The sequence below is a fragment of the Eutrigla gurnardus genome, assembly GCF_963514095.1.
Source record: "Eutrigla gurnardus genome assembly, chromosome: 5".
Lineage (NCBI taxonomy): Eukaryota > Metazoa > Chordata > Actinopteri > Perciformes > Triglidae > Eutrigla > Eutrigla gurnardus.
In genome coordinates this window covers 4,569,293-4,595,207 of record NC_139919.1, presented here as the reverse complement: position 1 = coordinate 4,595,207, position 25,915 = coordinate 4,569,293, and positions in this window count along the sequence as shown.

The window sequence follows — 25,915 nt, the reverse complement described above, 5'->3', positions numbered from 1 at the left end:
GAGGGTCCGAATCCTGCGGATGTTGTAGAGGGCAAATCTGCAGGATCGGGCCACAGCAGTGATGTTGGGGGTGCAGGATAGTTGGTCATCGAGGATTACACCCAGGTTCCTCGCAGTTGACGACGGCAATACTGTGATGCCCTCGACAGTGACCGACAGGTCCATGTGAGGGCAGTCTTTCCCTGGGATGAAGAGGAGTTCGGTTTTATTCAGGTTAAGCTTGAGGTGATGTGCAGTTGTCCAGACAGAGATGTCAGCCAGACAGTCCGAGATGCGAGTTGCAATGTGGGTGTCAGAGGACGGGGGAAAAGAGAGGAACAGCTGGGTGTCATCTGCGTAGCAATGGTAGGAGAATCCATGTGATGTGATAACAGAACCTAGTGATCTGGTGTATAGTGAGAACAGAAGCGGTCCTAATACTGAGCCTTGAGGGACACCCGTGTCCAGAGAACCGGGTTTGGACATAGAGCCATTCCATGTGACCTGAAAGGTGCGATTTGTCAGGTATGATGTAAACCAGGCGAGAGCAGAGTCAGTTATGCCAAGTTCAGCCAGAGTGGAGAGGAGGATTTGGTGATTGACTGTGTCGAACGCAGCAGATAGGTCGAGGAGAACGAGAACGGAGGAGTGGGACGAGGCTCTGGCGTCTCGCAGGGACTCGGTCACTGTGAGGAGGGCCGTCTCAGTGGAGTGAGCAGTCCTGAATCCTGATTGATTAGGGTCTAGGAGGTTGTTCAGCGAGAGATAGGATGACAGTTGGTTGTAGGCGGCACGTTCCAAGGTTTTAGAGAGGAATGAAAGAAGAGATACAGGTCTGTAGCTTTGGATGTCAGTAGCATCTAGGGTGGGTTTTTTAAGGAGAGGTTTCACGGTAGCTGTCTTAAAATCCTCATAATAATGATCACAATCAATAACACTGCAATTAACAAAGCCTTATTACCTAACTACCTAACACACAAAGCTAAGCTTAAACAAAGGGAGATACACACGTGGAGTGTGTGTGTGTGCGTATGTGTGTGCGTGCGTGTGTGCGCGTGCGTGTCGAGAGAGAGAGAGAGAGGGAGAGATGGCTATGGGCGGCCACCAGATGGAGCTATTCCTCGCAGCGTTCAGGGGCGGAGCCACTGAGGTTCGATGGGGTAGCGAGAGAGAGAGAGAGGTGGAGCTATTCCTCGCAGCGGTCAGGGGCGGAGCCACTGAGGTCCGATGGAGTAGCGAGAGAGAGAGAGAGAGAGAGAGATAGCCGTATGTAGCCACCAGATGTAGCTATGTCCCTAGCGTCCGCCGGGAACAGCTGGCTTAGGGCATGTGTGTGCGGCGTGTATGTGTGTGTGTGTTAGCGGGACACAAACAAAGAGGGAGAAAATACGCGAGCGATATTCTGAGGCACAGAAAACGTGCCGCTATCACACGAGCTCGCGTGAATGAACTGGCGTTTATTCCGCGAGACCGGTCTTTTAACTGATAGTAGAGGCTTTCTGAGCTCGCGAATATGGCGGAGGTTAGTCGAAAACACGGTTACAGAAATCAACCCAGCTGCGTGGGTACACGATCAGTATTCAAATACAGCAGCACATGAACCAACGGACTCGGCGGTCCGCGATCAAAACTTAAAACACATTAACAAGAATTACAAGCATATCCTACACTATCACTTGTGTCTCTGCCCAGACTGATAGCCTCTTACTGGTATCGTTGCGTAAGACGATGGCGGCGTTCCGTAACGGCGGTAGTTCGTGAGTCCCCGGCGTCAGCGGGGGCCGTGATGAGTCGGCTTCGTCCAGACGAGAGCGGAGCAGGTTTCCTCTCGTTGATCAAACTCAAATAAAGAAAACAGTTGGTGTTTCCTCCTTCAACGAGCGGCGATATAATCGCGGCTTGGCGATTTAGTCAGCTTACTTCAGACAGCGTCTGGTAGCTGGAAGGCAGGAACCGGCTTGGTTCCTCTTGTTGCAGCGGTGCGCTGCAGGAGGGGGTCGCCTCCCGTTGCAACGTGGTGTTGCGCCGGTTGTAGGAAGAGACGCCAGAGTAGGAGTCAGAGTGAGAGTGAGTAAGAGAGCGTTCTCCGGGCGGCTTCGGTTTATAAAGCTCAGGCCGCTCCAGGGGACCCCCCGGGGTTCCCTGAAGATTGTCAGCCAATAGGCATCAGTTGTGTGGCGTCGCATCTCTCACCTGGGTGAGATGTGAAACTAAAATGGCGGTGTAGTTTTTAATCCCCTTTGTCCTATTGTCCTGGCCGCATGTGTAGGCTTCTGTAGGCCGCATTGTGTAGTCCTTCTAGTGAGGGCCCAACAGTATAGTGGTCTGTAGTTGATCTGGGATCCATATCCATCCCCACCCATGATTTGTCCATCATTATGTGAAATTACATTTATTGCAGATTGTTATCAGTTGATTACAATCCAGTAAAACATGAGCAAGCAGGATATCAGTATTAATGCTTTCTAGACGCTGATCCTAAATAATGCAACAATGTGAACAACAAGGGTCTGAAATCTGCAGAGCTGAGAGCTCGTAACGTTGGAGCTAACAGATAACATACAGAGGTTCCATTGCTTTATATTATGATGCAGGGGTGTAGTGGAGGGTAGGAGCAGGTACACAATAGTACACCCACCTCCAACACGGATCATTACACTGCTGCTATAATGGGTTCAAGCTCTATTCAGTAAAAATTTGTAGAGACAGAAGGTAAATTATTATGATTATTTGTTTTCTTTTTAAATTTTTGATTTGAACATGTAAACAACCATAAAATACTATGAGCATGTACTGTGATATAATTGCCATTTACAAAGACACATCGAACCCTCCCCAAACCCGACCAACGACAACAAAGTTTAAGGATAACATTTAGAAATGTTGATGCTTACACTGACTTTGGGATTGTTGAAATTATTTCTTGGGACAGTGGTGAAACAAACTGGCCTGGAGCGTTGCATACCAGCACCTCTACCAAAAGATAAACACCAAACAAAAAGACTTAGTGAGTTGCTTTATTTGCCCACCAGGCTGAAAAAACCCTGCTTTACGGCTGATGCTCATTTATCTGCAGCAGTCAAATAGTACAGAGACAGAATGAAACTGTGTATAAACCATATACTTTCTATGGTACAAACAACAAGGTCACTGTTGTATGTATGCCTATACTGTGTTCTTTTACGTCTTTATGGAAGCTACAGTGTTAGCATGGCTGTTACATTCACAGAAATAACAGCCTGAAGGACAGGGGTCGCAGGTTGGGAAACTAACAAAATACTGCACGATAACATACATATGGGTCAATTAGTGGGTTCAAAAAGGTAACTGGAGAAATAAAAACTCATAGTCACCCACTGATTCTATCAAAATTACTGATAAACCAAAGAATTTAATGGGAGTCCCTGGACAGACGGAACACAATGGTGAAAACTGAAAACACAGACTCAAGACTCACTTTAACACAAAACCCAGAGTGCCAACTGAATGTAATGACCCTCTGCAACTCCCTTACATAACCACTTTGACTGATTGATTGCAGTCAGCTGAGGAAGATCAGCTGTGATCGAGTTCTTCCCAAGGGGATCCGTAACAATAGCCTACCTCCAATCGATCCGTACTCCATTCAGAAACCAAGCATTTTAAATGTCGTTTGGTTGTCGTCTTGCTAGGCTACTGCAGTTCTTCGCATGGTGTGTGTTGCCGTACAGAAGCTGTGGGTCGGTACAATCAAATGTCAAACTCTGTATTGTCTCTTTCCAAATACATAAAAAAAAAGAATAAGATGAGAGGAATGGAGAGGAAAACAGAAAAGATGACTGAAGAGCAGCAAACAACATCAATGTAATGCAATACACTAACATTTTAAATAATTTTAACAGGAAATGAGTTTGACATTTTTGGATTTGGGGCAGTGTTGCTAGATCCACTGAATCCAGCTTGGTAAAATTCACCAAGCACCTTTTGATAATGTCATGAACCCAGACAGGATGTTAGGTTTCCTGCTGTTTCTGGGACTTTAACATGTACAAAACAGCAATAGTGGTGATTTCTGGCTTTGTATTTGGTTTAAACACACCTACAGAACGACAGAATAAAAAAACGCAAAAGTGGGGAGCAACAAATTAATCTGTTTTTCTCCAACAGAATTGTAGTGTGTTATGAAACCATGTTTAGACCTTCACTTTGATAAATCTACAGAATAAAAAAAGAAATTATTTGACATATTTTTGGACACTTCACACTTTGGTGTGTGGTGTGGTCTATGAATGCAGTGTTTCCTCTTCTACTACCAACAGTGAAAAGACAGGACTATAAATACCCAAATAACTAATCAGCCAACAAGACACAGGTGGTAAGAAATGAAGGTGGGCTGAAAAGAACAGGGCATGAGGGCGAGACTAATAATACAACGCAGGTGATCCACAGAAAACAACAGAGAGGAAGTCAACCGAACACAGGGCAGAGCAGGGAACTTGCAGAAGTGAATTCAAGTCCAGAGAAACATTTGAGTGATCAGAGTTGGAATCACAGGTCATATATGAATTGATCTAATACAGATACCAGTTTCAGAAATACCTTGTCGGGGAATATGCAAGTCTATGCCCTGATCTGATACCAGAACCAAAAGCCCAAAGACTGTATTCAAAAGTGGACATCGTCATCGTGACGTCACGCATTTGTTTGAATACTTTGGCATTATGCCTGTCACCATGTTAGATTTCGGTCGTCAACATCCTGGACTTTTCCAACCAGTGAATAGAAGTCACCATTTTTGTACTGTGGAGGAGCGACAGGTGGATCTGAAGAACACAAGCAGCAGAGCGGCACCCCAAGCTGCAAAGTTAGCTTCATAATTCAAGGTCAACTTTACAGCTCAGTGTTTAAGTCATCTAACTAGCGAACATCATTGGTAGAGTGGTAACGACTTGTCAATCAGCAGGTAGGCCCCGCCCCGTAAAGCATCCCCTGCTTTCTGGTCTGTTGGACTCTAAATGGATCATAATGTACTAAATGAACATCATGCTGGATTGAAGAGACCATGAACTCATGTTTGCAAGGTTTACTGAGACAATACTGCAAGAGAGAAGTAGTGATATTTTCTAATAGATTTCTATACAATTGGACATGCAAGTTTAAGACACTTCACCATCGGCTTCACTTCTCAGAAGTGGAGGTTGCTGTTTCGCGCAAACTAGTACTACACACCTGTGGATAAAAACCCTCATGCAGTCTGTTTCTGTTTCTGATAATTTGACATGAAACACAACAAATCTATGCTACAATCAGCAGGATAACTAGTTAATATGAGCAGTTTGCAGCCAGTAGGGCAGCACAGTCCTGTTTGGCTAAATAACAGAGCTAACAGCTTAATAGAGGTTGCATTGAGTAATGCATTCAACCACCATTCAGTAAATATGAGCACTAGATGAAGAGAACATTTATACCTTAATCATGATGATTTCAAATGTAGGCTTGTATAGTCTTTGGAGAGAAACTTCAATAAATACAGTTTGAAGGATTGGCGCTCCCATCAGCTGATATGCAAGTTCAGGTTTTGGAAATTATATTGGGAAATAAAAAATAGTATTTGAACATCTCAACAGTCAAATGAACTTTTCCAAATACACAAACAATGTGATCATTCTGTCGTGAGTTAAGGCTGAGCCCAAATGCAAACACGAGAGACAACTGCTCAGGAAGACACAGATGTTTATTGAATATTCGGCAGGTGAGAAAGATGGTGTCTGGCCGAGGAGTCAGGCTGGGAGTGGGACGGTGATCCAGGACTCTGCTTAGCAGAGGATAAACCGGCTGAGCTGGCTGGCGGGCTTGCAGGGTTGATGAGGAGGCAAGCAGGACCAAAGGGCAGGGGAATGTCGGTTCTCTTTTATTATCTCTTATTTATGTCTTTTAAATCTTTTAGTTCAGACCAGGCAGATACTAGTGCTGGAGCACACAAACCGTATAGTACAACGATCTGTTGTTGCAGAGTGATTGTGGAAGGAAGCTGGTGACTGGCAGGTGATTGCATTGGATTGGCTGATTGGAGATGCAGAGTGGAGAGAGAGAAAGGGAGAGAGAGAGAGAGAGAGAGGGAGAGAGACAGAGAGAGAGAGAGAGAGAAAGGGAGTGAGAGAGAGGGAGAGAGAGAGTGTGTGTGTTTGAGAGAGAGAGAGAGAGAGGACAAAGGGGACACACCAAATACACCTAAATCACACCAAACTGGCTGAGAAATAAATATAAGACATAACATGGGGCGGGGCTGTAACACACGAGAGCCATATCACTCAATGATTTTCATGCCTTTTAGCATTCTCATATCAGGGTTACTAAGCAAATAGGGGTCACGTGTATTGAGGCCATGATTTTGTCTGCTATTGTGAGCACGTTTGGTGTGTTTCTGTTTGTGCTACATGTGAACTTTGTGTGACTCAACCCCTGTGTCTGTCCGTCCATGTGTGTGTGTGTGTGTGTGTGTGTCAGATTATTCTCCGAGTTGAGTCATAGTTCATTAAGATGCTTGGCTGGCTTTCATGCTGACGGCCTCATAACTGGATGAGAAACTCTTGTCCTTCACTATGGCTGCTCTCCATCTTGTAACGCACAACAAGACATGAGACACACACACACACACACACACACACACAAGAGAGACAATGAAGACACCACTGACCACCACTCCACCTCGCCAATGACAACTACCAAAACAACTTAAAATATACCAAAGCAAAACACAATGAAATGACACAACGCGGTGATGTTAAGAGGCAGGCTGTGGCACACAGATGAATCCTTTTAATAAAGACACGGAGAAGGGTGGAAGACAACGGTGGAATAAAAGACGGTGACAGCATGATGCAGACATCCTCTGTATTCCTCCACTCGGTTTCTGGAGCCCCGAAAACACGCAAAACATGTCAGTCTTGTTTTCTTCACCTCTCTGGGACTTCTGCTAAAAGAAAATGTGTCTAGTTTTATAAATATTGTGAAGTTGTCAAGGAAATTCTTCTCATGTTGGCCAAGTCTAAATGTGTTTTCGTTGATTTGTAGCCGTGCAAGCCACATGGCGCCAGCAATGTCAGTTGGCTCGATGACTTTCATCCAGACTGAATTATCCTGAACAAGCTTGAAAGGATTGTCATGAAACCATACGGACATTCTTATTCCCCAGAGGATACATCCTGACATTTTCTGGAACACCATCGTCACACTGACAGTTCGGTTTGTGGGAAATGTTTCAATGACTATTGGATGAATTGTGATGAACTTTGGAAGACATTCATGGTCCTCATGATGAAAGGTAATGTTGTGGGCTACCAGCAGGTCCCAGATTTACTGATCCAGTGAACTTAACATCACAGCAATATGATTACATTTATTAATCAAAATAACCACTGCTTCTCCTCCCACTCACACAAATCAAATTTGCTAACTGGAAACACATAGCTATTTTGCCACCTGGAATCCTTTCACAATAAAAAATTACGATAATAATAATTCATAGGACTTAGCACTTTTTTGGCTATTCAAAAACACTTTACATTAGATGCTGGAAAAAAACAAATAGCGAAAAAAAAAACACATGAGTGGAAAATAAATAAGATATTATAACAATCCTTGAAGAACTCTTTCTTCCGATGAAAAGGGTTCTTAATGGTACCCTTAGTCTTACGAAGAACCCAATATGTGACGACTAGGGATGAGACTGTGTTGGGTTTTCAGAGACTTCAGCCACAAGAGAGGCTGTAGTTCATGTTTTGAATCATTGATGTGGTCCAGCATCCAGGCTGAAAAAGCCTGAATCTCATTCTTTAACAAACAGATAAGTCTCACAGGGGTGTATTGCTCTCTTCCGGCAGACCTGAATATTCAGATGAATTCAGTTCTTTAAATAATCTCTCAAACTGCCCTGCTTTCTTCTCTTCTGTCTTAATGAACACGTTGCGTGACGAGAGCAGAAAGTGGAACACAGCAGAGGAAGGAGAAAGGAATGAAACTAGGTGAGAGACGAAGGCCATGAGAAGAAAAGAAAAGCCAACAGATAAAGGAAAAACATGAGCAAAGTGAGTGATGAATGGTGGGTGAAAAACTGACAGAACAAGACCTACACTAGAGGCACGATGAGATGACAGGCGGACGATAGGGGAAGAAAGAGACACAAGTCAGGGAAGAGAGCAATGAAAACGACTGAAGAGATGCTTGACTGCTTGCGTCCTTTGTGCCTGGCCCGATGGCCCTCGGGCAGGCAGGATGATGGGCACATGAATCAGAGGCTGTCGGCCTAAAAAAAGGGCCTGTCGATTGTCACAAGAGCGAGAGAGAGAGAAAAGAGAAAAGGGAAGTACAAAGAGGATAAGAAATACATAGGCGACCCAGATGACAAAACAGAAAAGATCAAACTGATGGGGAAGGAAAGGAGAGGAGAGGTGGCATTGAGGAGGTAAATAAAGAGAAGGAGGGGAGGAGAGATGGGGAAGGAGGCAAAAAGAGGTAGAGAAGGAGGTAAAAAAGGAGGAAGATGAAATGAAATAACGATCTAGCAGAAGGAGAAGGGGGTGTTACCAGAAGAAGATGTCTTTGTCTGGGTTGACATCTGTGCTGTATGCTGTAATGGAGAGCAATAAAAATTGATGGGATGGGAAGAAAAATGAGGAGGAAGGAAGGGGAAGTAAAAATGAGGATGCTCTCTTCCCTCGTTTTCCAGAATTCCCTCTTCATCCTTTTCTGCAAAAGCATAATAATAATAATTCATTCATTTTCCGACTACTGTGTTACCTTCTGTCCAACTGGTATCAGTATAACACCAAAATGCTTCAGCTCCGAGGCAGTTCATAGGAGTTGAAGCATTTGCTGTTTGGAGCACTTTGGCTTCAGTTTATAGTCCACAAACTGGTCAGTCCATCTACTTTCACGGAGCTAATGTGGCCAATAACACAGCATTTAGACAGCATGTTTATTGTGATAACTTAATGTACTGTGTACTCTGTAGTGCCGGTGAAGTAGGGCTGAATGAGAGGCTCTTTTATTTTACAGGCCTTATACTGTTATAGGGGCTGACTCACATGTTGTTAATGCTTTGTCCTGTACTAAAAAGGAACGGCCAACACCTCCGCCGGAATCACTAATGACGACGATGGTGAAAAGACAGAGAAACCAAACTGTTGCAGTTTGAAACAGTTTGAAAGACGTGATTAACGAGCAGGAGATACATCTTTTTGACTGAACAATAATTATTTACATGGTGCATAATAATATGCAGCAGGTGGGTATGCCCATGCAAAATGAGTGTGGTGTCAGATGCCAAGGAGCACTCACCAAGCTGTGGGTTGGACTTACAGCCATAGTAACCACAATGGCAGCTTATATGACTTGTGACTCATCACCAAAAGTGGAAGAGCGGGAACTGTTTAACTCTCAGAGATACTTTACAGAGCTGAAAGGAGCAGTTAGTGGTCCATACCTACTCTGCCACTCTCTCATCTCCAAATCCTGCACATTTATGCTCCTTTACCTGGTTGAGATTGTTTTGTTTGCTGAAACAGCTCTGCTCAGAAACCTCCACCAACAGAATTTGCTGTGCCCAGTCACATGGTTGATGCCATTTGTAGGTCTGACCTACTCATTCACCATTACTTGTTCATTTGATCTCTGTTACACTTAAATAGTCAATGAGATTATCCATTTGTGTGGGTGAATTCAGTTAAGCGATGAAGTGACTGCTGTTAACAAGACTGGACTCTGTGGTCTCCAGCCGATAGGACTCGTGATTTAGATGACGGGAATTATTAGTAGAGAGTGGAACAATCTAGCCAAACTTATTTGAAGGCCAAAACAAAGATAATATAGTCTCTACTAAAACTGTCTGTCCCTCAGAGCTTACAGGCCACATTCTTGGTTCTTCTTGGAACTAACTATTAAAGTCCCAGTCTGCAACATTGTTTTGATCATATTCACCAAAGCCGACACTATTCTCCGATAGAACAACATAAATCATCCGGTTTTAGAAAAAAAAGCGTGCCTTTACGTGCCTCTACGTGCAGGTAGAGCCTGTTGTTTGTTTTGCAAAAAATCAACACGGCCTGGATCATCCTGTCCAATCAGCACGCAGGTCTGTGTTCGTGCAAACAGAGCCCCTCCCCCCTCGGGTTGTACCACTATCACAGGGGGGAAGTGGAGGGAAGTAGCAACAAGCTTCCAATTCCTTGGTTAAAAACTGAAATGAGGAGGTCCAAAACAATCAAGGAAAAGAAAACACCGGTGGAAAAGAAGGAAAAAAAAGAAAGATTGCGACGGTGCCCGTTATAAAACATCGGACCGCGTTTCAAAGGTGGCGTGATCTAAGGGATTTCAAAGGGCACGAATTCGAGGGGAAGGAGCTCGGTGGTCGTGAGGGAGGAGCGTGAGAGTTGTAAACATTCAAAATCTGACAGAGTGCCCTCAATCCGCCGAACTTGCCGACTGGGACTTCAACAATTCATCCAACAGTTCTCCCAAAAACGGCAAAAGAAACTCTTTTTCCTCCATCTCAGTCATTTTTGATATTTCTGATGCCTCAGATTGGCGGGATTGGCATTTAGAACAGTTTTTCACGTAACCAATTCTGCCAGCATTAATGTTGAGTTGAAATGAAAAATTAGATCACATCCCTGTCATATTGTGCACCTATTTCACAATATATGCCGGGGGGAAAAAGAACAGAAAATCAATTTGTTTGTATATTTCTATCCAAATTCGAGATCGTTTTGTTCCTGAAAAACAAAATATGACGTGTTTACATCATAATGTGGAACATAGATACTCGACTTTATGGTTTGGTTTGGTAAAAAAAAAACACTTGGTTAGGGTTAGTGAAACATCCTAGTTTGGGTTAAAGGAAGGGGACCTTCATCACCACAGCCAGGGCTGGACTGGGACCAAAAATCGGCCCGGGCATTTTCAGCCGAGACCGGTATCGATGGAAAGACAATGAAGCCTATGAATGAAAACAAACTTTTTTGTGACAATGCTTGTACACTGTCGGGCATCGCCCCTCTGCTGTAATTGGTCCAGCCCAGAATCAATCATGACTAAGGGTCCGGTCTACCAGTTTTGAGTACCAATAGCAGTGTTTCCCACAGGATTCTATCATGGGGGGGCTTGCGATCTTGTAGGGGCGTTTGGGGGCATGCCCCCCCGGGAGAAATTTTTTTTATAGATTTAATTTTAATGCATCAATTTGGTGAATTTTGAGAACCAAAGTATGACATCAATTACTGACCAATTTCTTACAAACTGCTGGTACTAATACAAAATGTTGACATACTAAATGGGGTTGAGGAGTTTAAGCATTCAAGAAAAGATGACTTAAACACAGTGCTGAGCCTTCCAGGGTTCCCCAATTAGTTTTCACTGAGGGCCAAATTATGTCCAGGTTGCCAAGTCGAGGGCCAAATTGTCTGTTTTTTTTCATTGGATCACTAAACATTGTTTTATGTGCAAATGTTATTATTGTTGCTGCTATTATTTGAAGTATTATTATTGTAGTGATTAGTACTACCAGTGGTAGTTGGTTGTAGTAGCAGATAGTAGTAGTAGTCATAGCCTGTGTTGAGGGACAGAAAAAAAATGTACACTTGAAAGAAAATAAGTCCAATATCAACGATTTATTTATTTGAATGCCCCTGGAGAATATTTTGATCAACAACAAAACACAACAGCACTACAGCAAGTGGTGCACAAGAGGAAAAAAATATTGTATAACAGTGGATTTGCAGACGGTCCCTGCGCACTCGCCCGGCTGCCGGCTGCACATAGAGATCAATGTTCTCCGTCCAGCTCGGAGGACAGCTTATTTACGGTTTTGGTCCTTGTAGCTCGTAGTCTATGATATTACGGTGGGAAAGAGGCATCATTTGTGTTTGAAAACGTTTCACTTCAGATTTATTGATCCCAAATCTGTGAATATATTTCCAACTTTACAGAACTCTTTATTTGACCTTATGGCAGGTTATTGCATAGTGTCAGTGGTTCCGCACGGGCCGGACACTTTGCTCTTGCGGGCCGGATTTGGCCCGCGGGCCGCTAATTGGGGATGGCTGCTTTATACTATTAGTTTATTATGACTATTATTATTATTAATATAAGTGGGTGACTATTCCTCAGCCTTCCTTGGTGTTTTGGTTTTGACATACGCGCACGCACTGTCAAACTCGCGCAGCCAAGGGGGGTCGGCGCGGGGGACGCCTTGCCATGGCGACGGGGGAAAACAGTCTGTTGATGAGCCAAACCAGCCGCGAGGATTTCCCCTTATAAGCGCTGCTGCCCTCCTGTTTTGGCCGCTAGTTAAGTCCATTCAATGTGTGGGAAACACTGAATAGGTATCATGACTAATACCATTACTAACACTAGTATCATAAGTAAAAAAAAAAAATCGCCATCGGCCCTTCAGGCAAATGCCCGATATGCCCGATGGCCAGTCCAGCCTTGACCACAGCGATCATCACATGAAGAGAGTGTAACATGATGCCTCCCCTTTTGGCTTACATGGTGTTAACCATCGGCACCTCTCTGCCTTTTTACAACGTGGGATTTAAGGTTTGGGAACTGGTGTATGTTGTCCACTTCTGAACCTTGGTGTCATAGTGGGGCATAGACGACATCCTCAGCCTATAGCATCGGTTATGTATTCTGATTCCAGATTCCATGAGTATAGTCGTAGCCCACTTAGCCGTTGGACCCTCTGGCTCCGCCCACACTACCTGAAGAAAAGCGGGAGAAGAATCATGGTCGCACACCTGTTCTATTTCCCAAATGTGGACATAAGCAGGGCCCCTGCAGTCACAACGCTGTGAAAAAATATTCAGAACTGCGCATGCATGTGGGGATGAACCACGGACTGTATATAAGTCATTGTGACGTCAGTTATTGGTTTATGGTCAACAGTTTTTAAGCCTTGAATTTGGCATTCTGACCATCGAGAGTTTAGGTTAGGGGTGGGCGGATCGATCCAAATATCAAAAGTATCAATACCAAGGTGAGTATTGGTATTGGATTGATACTAGCGTGATGAGATCAATATTTTTGTTGTAGTTTCTCTTCTATAAGTTCAGCAAATCACTGGGATTTCTTCACAGAGTTTGTGTGAGTGCAGCCTCTCTCTCAGTCCTCATGTGCAGCACTCCTCTCCACCTCAGGTCCACTAGGCCCCTCCCCTCCCCCGCTTAACAAACAAAATATTTTATATTTAAATTTATATTTCTCAGGTTTTGCAGTTTTCACGTTTTGCAACTTGGGTTCATAAATATTATTTTCTTATTTGGCTAAAATCTTTGTCCTGTGTTTATTATTATCATAATCATAATCAATTAATTAAAGGCAAAAGTACAAAATCATTCAATGATCAGGAATTTTCAAGTAAAAAGTATCAGTATCAGTATCGGTATTGGCAAAACTGGGCCTGTAATTGCTTGGTATCGGATCGATACCAAAATTTGCAGTATCGCCCACTCCTAGTTTAGGTAGCCAGTGAAGAACAGAAGTGACCATATTTAGACTGTGGAGGAGCTATGGGCAGTGCTGACCAACACAACCTTACTGGATCTGGATCCATCTGGATTCTGGTGTAAGCTGACAAAGTTAGCTTTATAATTCAAAGTCAACTTTACAGTTAAGTGTTAAAGTCATCTTAGTTAACTGCATTGGTAGAGTGGTAGTGACCTGTCCATCAGCAGGTAGCCCCGCCCCCTAAATCATCCCCTGCTTTCTGGTCTATTTCACTCTAAATGGACCATAATGTACTAAATGAACATCATGCTGGATTGAAGAAGACTTGAAACTAGAGATTGAGACCATAAACTCATGTTTACAATGTTTACTGAGATAATACATCAAGAGAGAAGTAGGATCATTTTCTCATAGACTTCTATACAATCAACGAGAAGTCGCCCCCTAATGGCTAGCAGAGAGAATACCAGTTTAAGGCACTTCAGCTTTGGGTTCTCTTCTCAGAACTGGAGGTCGCTGCCTGGCATGAACCCAATAGCGACAGCTCTTAGAAGGCTAAACCATCACTCATTAGAATCTGCAACAATACTAAACTAACGTGTGTTGCTTGTCTTCTGGATTGTCTACATGCTGCTTTCATATGCACTCCCACTTTAATCCCTAAATCACACACATGACTCAGAATTTCCATCCAGCTCACTGAAAGTGTGGTGTAACTCATTTTAGACTGAGGACATTTGTAGATTTTCTGGAGGGGACTGAAACTAAATCAGAGATCCTTTGCAGCTGACTTGAAAGTCCCAAATGTCAGACCCTATAAATCTCTGATATCTGGGTCAAAGTGATGAAAACAGAATAAAGACAGAAGTTTGTCTGCGGAGGAACTGATGATTATGGACTGTACATAAGCCCCTTAGCTCCTAAATCTGACGCTTGTGCGAAACAATCAGAACGCCTCACACCCTCTCCTCTCTGCAAACACTCACTTTCTGCATTCTTTATCTCTCTCTCTGTCTCTGTTCACGTCTCTCACTCTATTCATGTCAGACCAATATGGCGCTCTGACCTCATTCCAGCACTGTCTCAGTGGAACAGCTGGTTTCAATTAGGTCCCCTTTTAGGTCCCTATGTGCACACGCACACACACACACACACACACACTAAAAAAGAGTGAGGCGGACTGCTTTCTTTGGCTCAGCGCTTTGTTGAAGGAGTAATTGAATCATTTGACCAAAATATTGGTGGTAGAGTGAAGCATCCAGCACTGGCTGTGGCCACCGCTCCGTGTCGCTCCATTAGACTTGGCTGGTCAAGCAGTCGCTCAGCCTAATGGAACCGTTATGTGCTGCAATAATGCAACGTGGATATGGAGTCGAAAGTTGGACCAGAGTTTGGCCAGCATCAACTGGAAAAATATGTAACACACATTGGAGTTCGAGGCACACATTTCCCCAAGACATTATAAGCTTTACTAGTTTTTATTTCTAGTATTTGCAATTGTTTTCATTTGTGTTGCTGTGTGTGTGTGTGTGTGTGTGTGTGTGTGTGTGTGTGTGTGTGTGTGTGTGTGCATGTGTGATGGTTGTTTTGAAGATTAACTAACTAATTTAGTCTGTTTACCAGACAGAACACTATTTTCTTTCATACATTTTCATTTATCTTCTGTTTTTTGATGATTTTAGACGATTGCCTTTTATTTTCAAAGGATGAGACAGATGTCAGAATCAATAATGTGTAAGTCTGTTGCTCTCAGCTCCAAGCCCAATGGTTCTCCTGACAACATATTAAGCATAATATCAGCGAAGGCTCAGTAATTGCCTTAAACTGTTGGTCCCTAACTTGTTCACCATCTGCTTGACTATGATGCAGATCAGAGATGAACTGAATTAAACGATTCCCTTGATACGTATCAAAGAGCTTAGATGACAGACCATCTGATCTTACTCACAACTCGTCAAATCCCGACTTTCGGTCACGCACCAAGCTTTCAACTAACTCCAATGTAAACCCAGCCAGGTCATTATTAGAGCTCAGAGCTACTGACATAGTGTGGAGAGAGAGAGAGAGAGAGAGAGAGAGAGAGAGAGAGAACGAGAGAGAGAGAGTGTCTGCTAATGATGGAAGTTTGGGTCAAACAAACAGGACTTTCACCCAAGAGGTCACTGTTCATGTCCTGTGTGAAACTAAAAGTCGACGTATCTTAAATGGTGCGAAGCCTGCGAGCTAGTTCAGGCAGACAACTCCAGCTGCTCCGTCATACCCATGTGACATACGTCATACTCCAATAATATTCTTCCTTCACATCCTCCCTATTCGGCGGTCTATTTAAGCTACTACACTTCCCATCTCCCCCTTTCTGCCACGTCAGTATTGCTGTCTGCTTGCTGCTAACACTCCACCTCCCCAGAACCCACCTGCAGGCTCCGGGGGGGTTAAGATATTTAGTCATCATCACTTCCCATCATTTCTATGTAATCACATATGGGGAGTGATGATGCTGGAGCCTAGATGTCTGTTATGGCTGTGTGTTTTGGTTTCTAACATGTCTCTCTCCCTCCCTTTAGTTTGTGTGTGTGTGTGTGTGTGAGTGAAGGAGGTTGGATCTCACTCTGGAGCAGTGTTGGTCAAGTTACTTGGAAAAAGTAATTAGTTACTGATTACTGATTACTTATCCAAGAAAGTAATCCAGTTACTTTACTGATTACTTATTTTCAAAAGTAATTAGTTACTTTACTAATTACTTTACTTAGTTACTTTTCAAAAATACACTAGCTATACACAAGAACACAACCTCAATACGCTTTTTTAAAACTTGTTTTTATTACTCAATCTTTTTAACTATGCACATTGCAAACAAAAAAATAAATTAAATGCAACAGTCTCATTTAAAGAAAATCGTTTTGGTGTGTATACACACCTTCATTCGAATAGATGTAAATAAAATACAGCAATAAAATAATTAAAACCAAAGTCTCTATTAACATAAACATCTTTTAACAGTGCAGAGAGGAGTAATGCGTTTACCAAAACAGAAAATGCTGTTGCATGCCACATTTAGGCTGTTCTAATCAAAGAAGAGTATGTGTTTGAACTGTGTGTGTGTGTGGAAGGATGTGTTTCTCTGAGTGTGTGGATGTGAATGTCAGTGTGTGTGTGTATGGAGGGGACTGCCCCTATGTTTGTGTGGGATTGAGGTTTGCTTCTACGTGTATGTGATGTGTGTGTATGTATGTAGAGGGATTTGTTAGTGTGTGTGTGTGTGTGTGTGTGTGTGTGTGCGTGTGTGTGTGTGGAGGGTAGTGCTTCTGTATAGGAGTGTGTGTGTGTGGAGGGGATCTGACCCCTGTCATATGTCTGCAGGTTCAGGCAAGCGGAAAAGTGTGTGTGTTAGTCAAGTCTCATTTTATGACAAGGCCCTATGTTTTTTTGTTTTCTTTCGGAGTGAAACAGTGGTTATACCGCATCAGCAGAAGCTTTTCAAACCTCCCAGCAGAGAGCCTGTTCCTTTTCGGGGAAAGCATCAATCCACCCAAACTGAACAGCCGTTCAACTGGTGCACTGGATGGAGTTGGAGAGTTGTATTTCATGTACATCTTTTTGAGGTTTGGGAACTGATTTAGAATCTCAAGCTCATACCCAGACCTTAAATAGTCAGTCACTTCTTTTTCTGCTGAGAAGCTTTCGGTGGGTTGGTTCTCAAAATCAAAAAAGTCCATTTCAGCTGGGCTGGCTGGCAGTTGGGACACATTAGCATTGTCCGCTGCAGGAGCAACTTTACGACACTCGCTTATCAGAAGCTCCTTCACATGCTCTCTCCTATGCTCATCTCTCAGCCATCGAAGTTTGAACTTGGGACAAGTGGCCGCTGCAAGAAGTCCCTCTTTGCTATCCAGTACAGGATCAAAACGAATCTTGATGGCCTGTAAAATACAATACGATATAAATAAGAATATAGTGTATAAGTGTAACATCTGCCCACCATGAATGGTATAATAAATTTAACAAAACCACCCAAATCAATTATCAAATAATAATCTTACCTTTACAATGGCATCTGGAAGGCTGGCTGTCATTCTGGAGAGGTCATCTTTCAGGGCAAGTGTCTTTGACATCAGGCTTGTGAGCGTTGGTAGTAAAGTCCCATAGGTGCACTCATCCCCTTGTAAGATGTCGAGTGCTACTGTCAAGGGCTTCATCACAGTGCAGTATTCTTGCAAAAATAGGTACTCCCTTTCATTAAGGCACTTGATTCCCAGTTTTACACACAGGGGATTCAGCTCGTTCATTGGAATTGTGATGATTCTGGAAATGGCCTCATACAGGGAATTCCACCTTACGGATGTGGGTACCATTAGCTTCCTGCGGCTGACTTCCTCCACCTGTTCAGAGGCCAATGTTGATCGACTTGCTTTAGTCCAGAGAGCGGTGCATTTTGCAATACTACTCCTATTTACAGCCTTGGTGTCTGCACAGGAATTTAGATGTTTGTCAACATCGCTTGTTGAAATCAGATTAATTGTGTGTGATGCACATCTGTAGTGTGGAGGAAGGCTAAACTGTCCATCACCAGATGAAAGAACTTCTATGACATCTGTAAAAGTCGGTTCCTCGTCATCATCACCTGCTTCATCATTTTCAGATTCAGACTCCAAATTACAGGAGGGCTGACATACTCTGAATGCTTTGGCAAAATTGGATGCATTATCCGTTACAGTGGCAACAACTTTGCTATGCAGTCCATATGATGAATGAATTTCTTCGATCTCTGCTCCAATTACATCATAGGTGTGCCTGCCTCTAATTCTCTTACATGCTAGCGCGGCCTTGTGCGCTGTAAAGTGGAATTAATCCAGTGAACCGTCACTCCCATAAAACTTTTATTATTCTTCGTCCAAATGTCAGCAGTAGTGGAAACAAAGTCTACATCTCCGAGTGCAGTCTTCAAATTACCTTCCATTATGTCGTATTCTCTCTCAAGGTATCCTGCAAATGACTTTCTCTGCGGCAGCTTGACACCGCTTTTGGTTGGTATTTTTTCTACGATGCGTCGGAATGAATCAGAGTCTACAGTGGAAATGGGCAACATGTCCTCGACAATATAGCCAGCGACGAGCTTCTTCAGTTCAGCGGCACTAAGTCCTGTCGCTGACACTCTTAAAACTATTTTCACCTGTTTAGCAGGAGAGGGTCCCTCTGTTGCTGCAGCGGCCATGTCGGGATTTCGGGGTGTCTCAGTGAGTTTCACATTCTTGTGCCGGCTTGCTAGGTGCTTGCTCAGATTTGAGGTGGAATTTTTCGCTGTAGACAAAATCTTTCTTCCCACGCAGAGTGTACAGCGGACGTTAATGTTTTTTACATCTTTCGCCGAGTCAAACTCAAAGTAATGTCTGAACTTCCATGAATTAAATGCTCCATGTTCGCTCTCTCTCCCGCACTCCATGTCTTGCCCACACGTGTATGTTGTTTACTTCTAGACGTCGCGCCGCTACGTCATTGTCACGAGACTCATGAGACAGTGTCACGTGGCAAAGATAAATCACGGTTTAGTAACGCAGTAACGCAGGCTGCTTGCAGGAAGGTAAAAGTAATCAAATTACTATTTTTGCAATTGTAATCCTTTACTTTACTCGTTATTTGAAAAAAGTAATTGGATTACAGTAACGCATTACTTCTAACGCGTTACTGCCCATCACTGCTCTGGAGCAGGTGTGCTGCTGATGGGATCATTGGCTGATTGCTCACACTTGATTGGACCAACTGGAGAGTTCACAGGTTCAAATACGATCCGACCAGAAGAATCTTCCTCTCCCCTGCCTCTGCCACACTCAAGAAAGCCGAGCGTGAAGTCTGTGTTTTGATTAACCGTTTAGTATGGTGTGACTTTAGAGTATTATTAATGGTTGTATTGCACATCACTGTAAATTGAGCACCAACTGCTAAAGCAGTCAAGTAGGAGGGAGAAGCCCTTTTTGTTTGTGAGCTGCATCTTTTCTCCTGTTTTTAGTTAGGAGGTTAGGTAAGCAGCCTGTCATTTCTTTACTGTTATGTTTCTCCTTAGGTAAGAATAGGGCTTACTAGAGGTTATGTATGTTGTTTTGGGCATTGCTCCTCTCTGAATCAAATAAACTGCCAAACCCAATGGTAAATGAATGTTTTTTCGTGAAGCTGGCCTTTCTTGTGAGTGGTAGAGTGGGGGGGCACATTTGTGTTGCGTCTAGGTTCCCCTAGACCAGGGACGTAACATAAAATGGGGGCTCGTTCGGGATGGCCTGTTGCTGCTGTGGGTGTTTGGTGCTTCTGACTTGTTAGTGGCTGGTTGTGACTCTATGTGTCTGACTGGCAGTTTTCTTTCTTAGGGGGTGGCAATATGGAGTTTAAGCTGGAGGAGTTCATTTCTGATCCAACTGTAGAAAATTAGAGAGATGTAAAAAGTCTGATCTTTTACTTTTGCAAAGAAAGCGGAAATTAAGGATCTGTTGATTCTAAAGCTGAGGGAAGGGGGTATTCTTGGTGAGCAAATTTTTCTGACTGTGCCTGATGAGCAGCAGCCCACAGGTGGAGTTCAGCTGGGTGGACTGGCTGGTATTCATGCCCCATTCCCGGACCGCCCATTGCAGCCTGGCCTGACAGAAACAGAGTTAAAATTGACTTTGGCCATAAGGGAGGCTGAAGGGAGGAACCGGCAGCTGGAGGTGGATGCCATGCATCTAAGGGTAAGAGCTCTGGAGATGGAGCGGGGAGCCGCTGCGCCTTCCAGGTTTTCAACCACACAGTCACCACAGTCACCATCCCCTAAGCCCGAGGACAGCTTTGACCTGAGTAGGCACATTGCATTAGTCCCACCTTTTAGAGAATCTGAGGTTGACTCGTACTTCAGTGCCTTTGAACGCATCGCAGCCACATTAAACTGGCCTAAAAATGTGTGGACTCTTTTACTTCAGTGCAAATTGGTTGGGAAAGCTCAAGAAGTGTGCAATTCTCTGTCTGTTGAAGATAGCTTAGATTATGATATTTTGAAAGCCACTGTCCTTCGAGTTTATGAATTGGTTCCAGAAGCCTATAGACAAAGATTTAGAAAATGTGAAAAAACTGCCAATCAGACATATGTGGAGTTTGCAAGGGAAAAAGGGGCTTTGTTTGATAAGTGGTGTAATGCCAGTAAAGTAAAAACTTTGGGGGAGATGCGTGAGCTCCTACTTATGGAGGAGTTTAAAAATCGGTTACCTGAGAAAATTGTAATTTACCTAAATGAACAGAAAGTCTCATCCCTCGCCGCTGCTGCTGTATTAGCGGATGAATTTGCTTTAATGCACAAAAATGTTTTTTCTTTTCCAGTACGCCGTGATCCAGTCAGTGTTAAGTCACCTAAAAGTTTCCGTCGGAATCCCACTGCTGGTACAAACGTAAGAGAGTGTTTTTATTGCCACGAGCAGGGACACTTAATTGCCACCTGTCCGGCTCTAAAAAGAAAAGAACATGTTCGACAAGGTAAAACGCCATCTCCAATCGGTCTCATTCATACGAAACCGCAGGCGGTGCAAAACATTATACAAACAGAGACCGATAACAAACAAATTGACGAGGACTTCACACCTTTTCTTTCTCAGGGTTCTGTGTCTTTAGTGGGCGGGGAAACGAATATCCCTATTACTATTTTGAGGGATACGGGCGCAAAACAATCCCTGATTCGAGGGGGAATACTCCCTTTGTCAGCTCAGTCTTATTGTGGCTCGGATATCTTAGCATGGGGGGTTGAAATGAGCGTTGTGCGTGCGCCGTTGCATTTCATTCATTTGGCCTCCAGTTTTGTCTCAGGCACCGTCAAAATTGCGCTGCGACCTCAGTTGCCTATAGCCGGCATTGATCTTATCCTCGGGAATGATTTGGCTGGTGGGAAAGTGTTCCCATTCCCCGAGGTATTTTCCAGTCCAGTCACAGATGTTTGTCGTTCTGACTCCGAAGAGTTAGATTTATTTCCTGTGTGTGCTGTAACCCGCGCCCAGTCACGTAAACTTGGAGACTTGGTGGATCTCAGCGACTCATTCTCTGACCCATCAAAGTCACCCGTGGAGTGTAAAGAAAGTGTTCCAATGTGTGTTGAGCCTCAGCCAGACAGCAAGTTGCTAACCCTAGCCGTAGATAGAGAAGAGCTGATCAGAGCACAGACAGCTGATCCCACTTTATCTTCATGTTCATCTCTCAGTAAAAGTCTAACAGGTGACAGGAGTGTGTCTTATTTTCATGATGATGGTGTTCTCATGCGCCGCTGGTCTCCTAGCTCTGGTTTTGCGCACGAGTCCGTATGCCAAATTGTGGTACCACAGCCGTTCCATTCCCAAGTCTTGACCTTAGCTCATGACCATAGCATGTCCGGTCACCTCGGAATAAACAAAACTTATAATCGAGTCCTTCGATATTTCTTCTGGCCCGGTCTTAAGTCCGACATAGTGAAATTCTGTCGTTCATGCCATACCTGTCAAGTCTCTGGTAAACCAAATCAGGTAATTCCAGCAGCCCCGTTAAGGCCAATCCCTGTCGTTGGAGAACCCTTTGAGCAGGTTATAGTTGACTGCGTTGGGCCTTTACCGAAAACAAAATCCGGTAACCAGTACATCCTCACTGTAATGTGTGCCGCCACCCGTTACCCTGAGGCGATCCCGCTGCGCTCATTAAAATCCCGTGCCATCTTGAAAGGGCTCATCAAATTCTTCTCCACATTTGGCCTCCCAAAACGTATCCAAAGTGACCAGGGATCAAATTTTATGTCCAAAATCTTTGCCCAGGTCATGGCGGAGCTTAGTGTCAAGCACCATACTTCAAGCGCATATCACCCGGAGAGCCAGGGCGCATTGGAAAGATTCCATCAGACATTAAAAAGTATGCTCCGTAAGTTCTGCAGTGAGTCGAACCGTGAGTGGGATGACGGGTTACTATTGTTGCTTTTCGCTGTGAGGGAAACTTCACAGGAGTCCTTAGGATTCAGTCCGGCCGATTTAGTTTTTGGACACACTGTGAGTGGCCCGTTGCGCTTGCTGCGGGAGAAGTGGCTCTCGGAAAAGTCCGGTCCCGCAGAAAACATTCTGGACTACGTTTGCTCGTTCAGAGAGAGACTTCATCATGCTTGTGCCGTAGCTCGCGAATCACTTTCAGTTGCGCAGTCTAAAATGAAAAGTAGTTTTGACAAAAAGTCTGTAGTGCGCACTTTTCAGGCCGGTGACCGTGTTCTAGTTCTTTTGCCCGTTGGTGGTCCCAGTCTGCAGGCCAAATTTTCTGGTCCCTATGCAGTTGAACGGAAGATCAGTGAAACTGATTATGTAATACAAACTCCGGATCATAAGAAAAAAACTTGTGTGCCACGTCAACATGATAAAAAAGTATGTTGAGCGTGGTAGTGGCAGCGACTCGTCCCCTGTGGTTGTGCCTGTTGCCGTCCTGTCTGTCACCCACCATCCGTATTGTCCCAGCGATGACGGACTGGAGGACAGGCACAACGCGGTTTCCTGCGCACGTCTTAAAAACTCGGAAGTCTTGTCCCGCCTGGATGCACATTTGCCGCATCTGCCTGTGTCAGCGAAAGCTGACATTAGCAATCTTATCAAAAGCCACCTAGCCATTTTCGGTGATATTCCCACTCAAACCAGAGTGGTCAAGCATGATATTGATGTGGGCGATCATAAATCAATTAAACACCCTTACAGAGTACACCCGATAAAACGTGAGTTAATGCAGAAGGAGGTGAAATTCCTGGTTGAAAATGGTTTCGCTGTCCCAAGTAACAGTCCATGGAGTTCCCCCTCCCTCCTTGTGCCCAAACCTGATCAGACTTCGCGTTTTTGTACAGATTATCGTAAGGTCAATGCCATTACCAAACCTGACTCGTTCCCACTTCCACGCATGGATGATTGTGTGGATCGGGTTGGCTCAGCCAAATATGTAACTAAATTAGATATGTTAAAAGGTTACTGGCAGGTCCCCCTTACGCAGCACGCTTCGGAAATTAGTGCTTTCGTCACCCCTGACCATTTTTTGCAGTATACTGTAATGCCTTTCGGGTTGAGAAACGCACCAGCCACTTTTCAGCGTCTAATGAACACCGTTCTGTGTGGTATTAGTAACTGTGAGGTGTATTTAGACGACATAGTGGCTTATTCGTCCTCCTGGAGTGAACATATGAAAACCCTTAGTGACATTTTTGATCGTTTGCAGGTCTCTTCCCTTACGCTTAATCTGGCCAAGTGTGAGTTTGGGAAGGCTGTTGTTACCTACTTAGGTAAACTGGTTGGACAGGGTCAAGTCCGCCCGGTTGCTGCCAAAGTGCAGGCAATCATAGATTTCCCAGCTCCCCAAACGCGCCGGGAGCTCCGTCGGTTTTTGGGGATGGCTGGATATTATCGTGCGTTCTGCAGGAACTTCTCGGATGTAGTAGCTCCGTTGACGAGCTTAGTAAGCCCAAAATCCCTTTTCTTGTGGTCAGAAAAATGTCAGTCTGCCTTTGAAACCACCAAAGTTCTCCTATGCAGTGCCCCTGTACTAGCGGCCCCAAACTTTATACGTCCCTTCAAGCTGGAGGTGGATGCCAGTGCACTTGGGACAGGTGCAGTTCTCCTGCAGGAGGATGAGAATAGCATCGATCATCCGATTTGCTATTTCTCTCAAAAATTCAAGAAGCATCAGCTACATTATAGCACCATTGAAAAGGAGGCTTTAGCCCTTCTATTGGCTTTGAAACACTTCGAAGTGTACCTCGGCTCCAGTTCAGTACCCACGATAATCTTTTCTGACCACAATCCACTCGTGTTCTTGACTCGGATGCAGAACAGCAACCAACGCCTCATGCGCTGGTCCTTGATGATCCAAGACTTTAACATAGAGATCCGTTACAAGAAGGGTTTAGAAAATGTAATGGCGGATGCTCTATCTAGATCTTTGTAATTCCAACATCTTGTTGTGTGATGTTTGATTTTTAGGTGGGGGGGGTGTTATGGCTGTGTGTTTTGGTTTCTAACATGTCTCTCTCCCTCCCTTTAGTTTGTGTGTGTGTGTGTGTGTGTGTGTGTGTGTGTGTGTGTGTGTGTGTGTGTGTGTGTGTGTGTGTGTGTGTGTGTGTGTGTGTGTGTGTGTGTGTGAGTGAAGGAGGTTGGATCTCACTCTGGAGCAGGTGTGCTGCTGATGGGATCATTGGCTGATTGCTCACACTTGATTGGACCAACTGGAGAGTTCACAGGTTCAAATACGATCCGACCAGAAGAATCTTCCTCTCCCCTGCCTCTGCCACACTCAAGAAAGCCGAGCGTGAAGTCTGTGTTTTGATTAACCGTTTAGTATGGTGTGACTTTAGAGTATTATTAATGGTTGTATTGCACATCACTGTAAATTGAGCACCAACTACTAAAGCAGTCAAGTAGGAGGGAGAAGCCCTTTTTGTTTGTGAGCTGCATCTTTTCTCCTGTTTTTAGTTAGGAGGTTAGGTAAGCAGCCTGTCATTTCTTTACTGTTATGTTTCTCCTTAGGTAAGAATAGGGCTTACTAGAGGTTTTGAGGTTTGTTGTTTTGGGCATTGCTCCTCTCTGAATCAAATAAACTGCCAAACCCAATGGTAAATGAATGTTTTTTCGTGAAGCTGGCCTTTCTTGTGAGTGGTAGAGTAGGGGGGGGGGGGGCACATTTGTGTTGCGTCTAGGTTCCCCTAGACCAGGGACGTAACAATGTCAAACTCAAACTATGTTCTGTTACTACGATAAACATTCTAAACGTGAGTTGTCTGACTGAACCTACTTAACTACCACCAGTAATGTAACAGAAGTAGTTCTTTTTAACGTTGCAAGTGTATTCAACCCAACCCACGAACCTTTCCTAACTCTGTATCCTAAATTAATCTACATAAGACAATCTACATAAAAAGTGAGAAAAAAGACACGTGAATAACGACTCACCTGACGAAGGGCTGACGTGAAAACATGTTTTTTAGTTTAGCACGGGACATGAACAGTGGTCTTCTGGATGAAAGTCCTATCTTGGTTTGACCTCCCAGTCTGCAGTGTCTTGCTCTTTATACTCTGCAGCTACTGTCAAATAATGACGCAGAGTTAACTTTGGAGTTAGCTGTTGAATTGAAATGTTGAAATGTTTTCAGTTCTGACTTATCACCTCTGAAATGTCTTTCTGACTTCAATCCCGGTTTATCCATCTCTCTGGGGACCGGTGGGTCCGAGGAGGCTTTGTGTGTGAGGTGCTCTGTCTTTATATTTCTGCAAATTTCTTGTCATGTTGCACATATCTGCAATAAAAGAGGGCGAGCCGGAGCTCACAATAAACACCCACTCCATATCCCAACATTGAAGATACCACATAACATAAAACTCATTGTTATTATTTTTATGTAAGGTCATTTGAGAAAAGTAATATTATATAGATGATAATTAAACACTGGAATTTATGATAACATGATTTG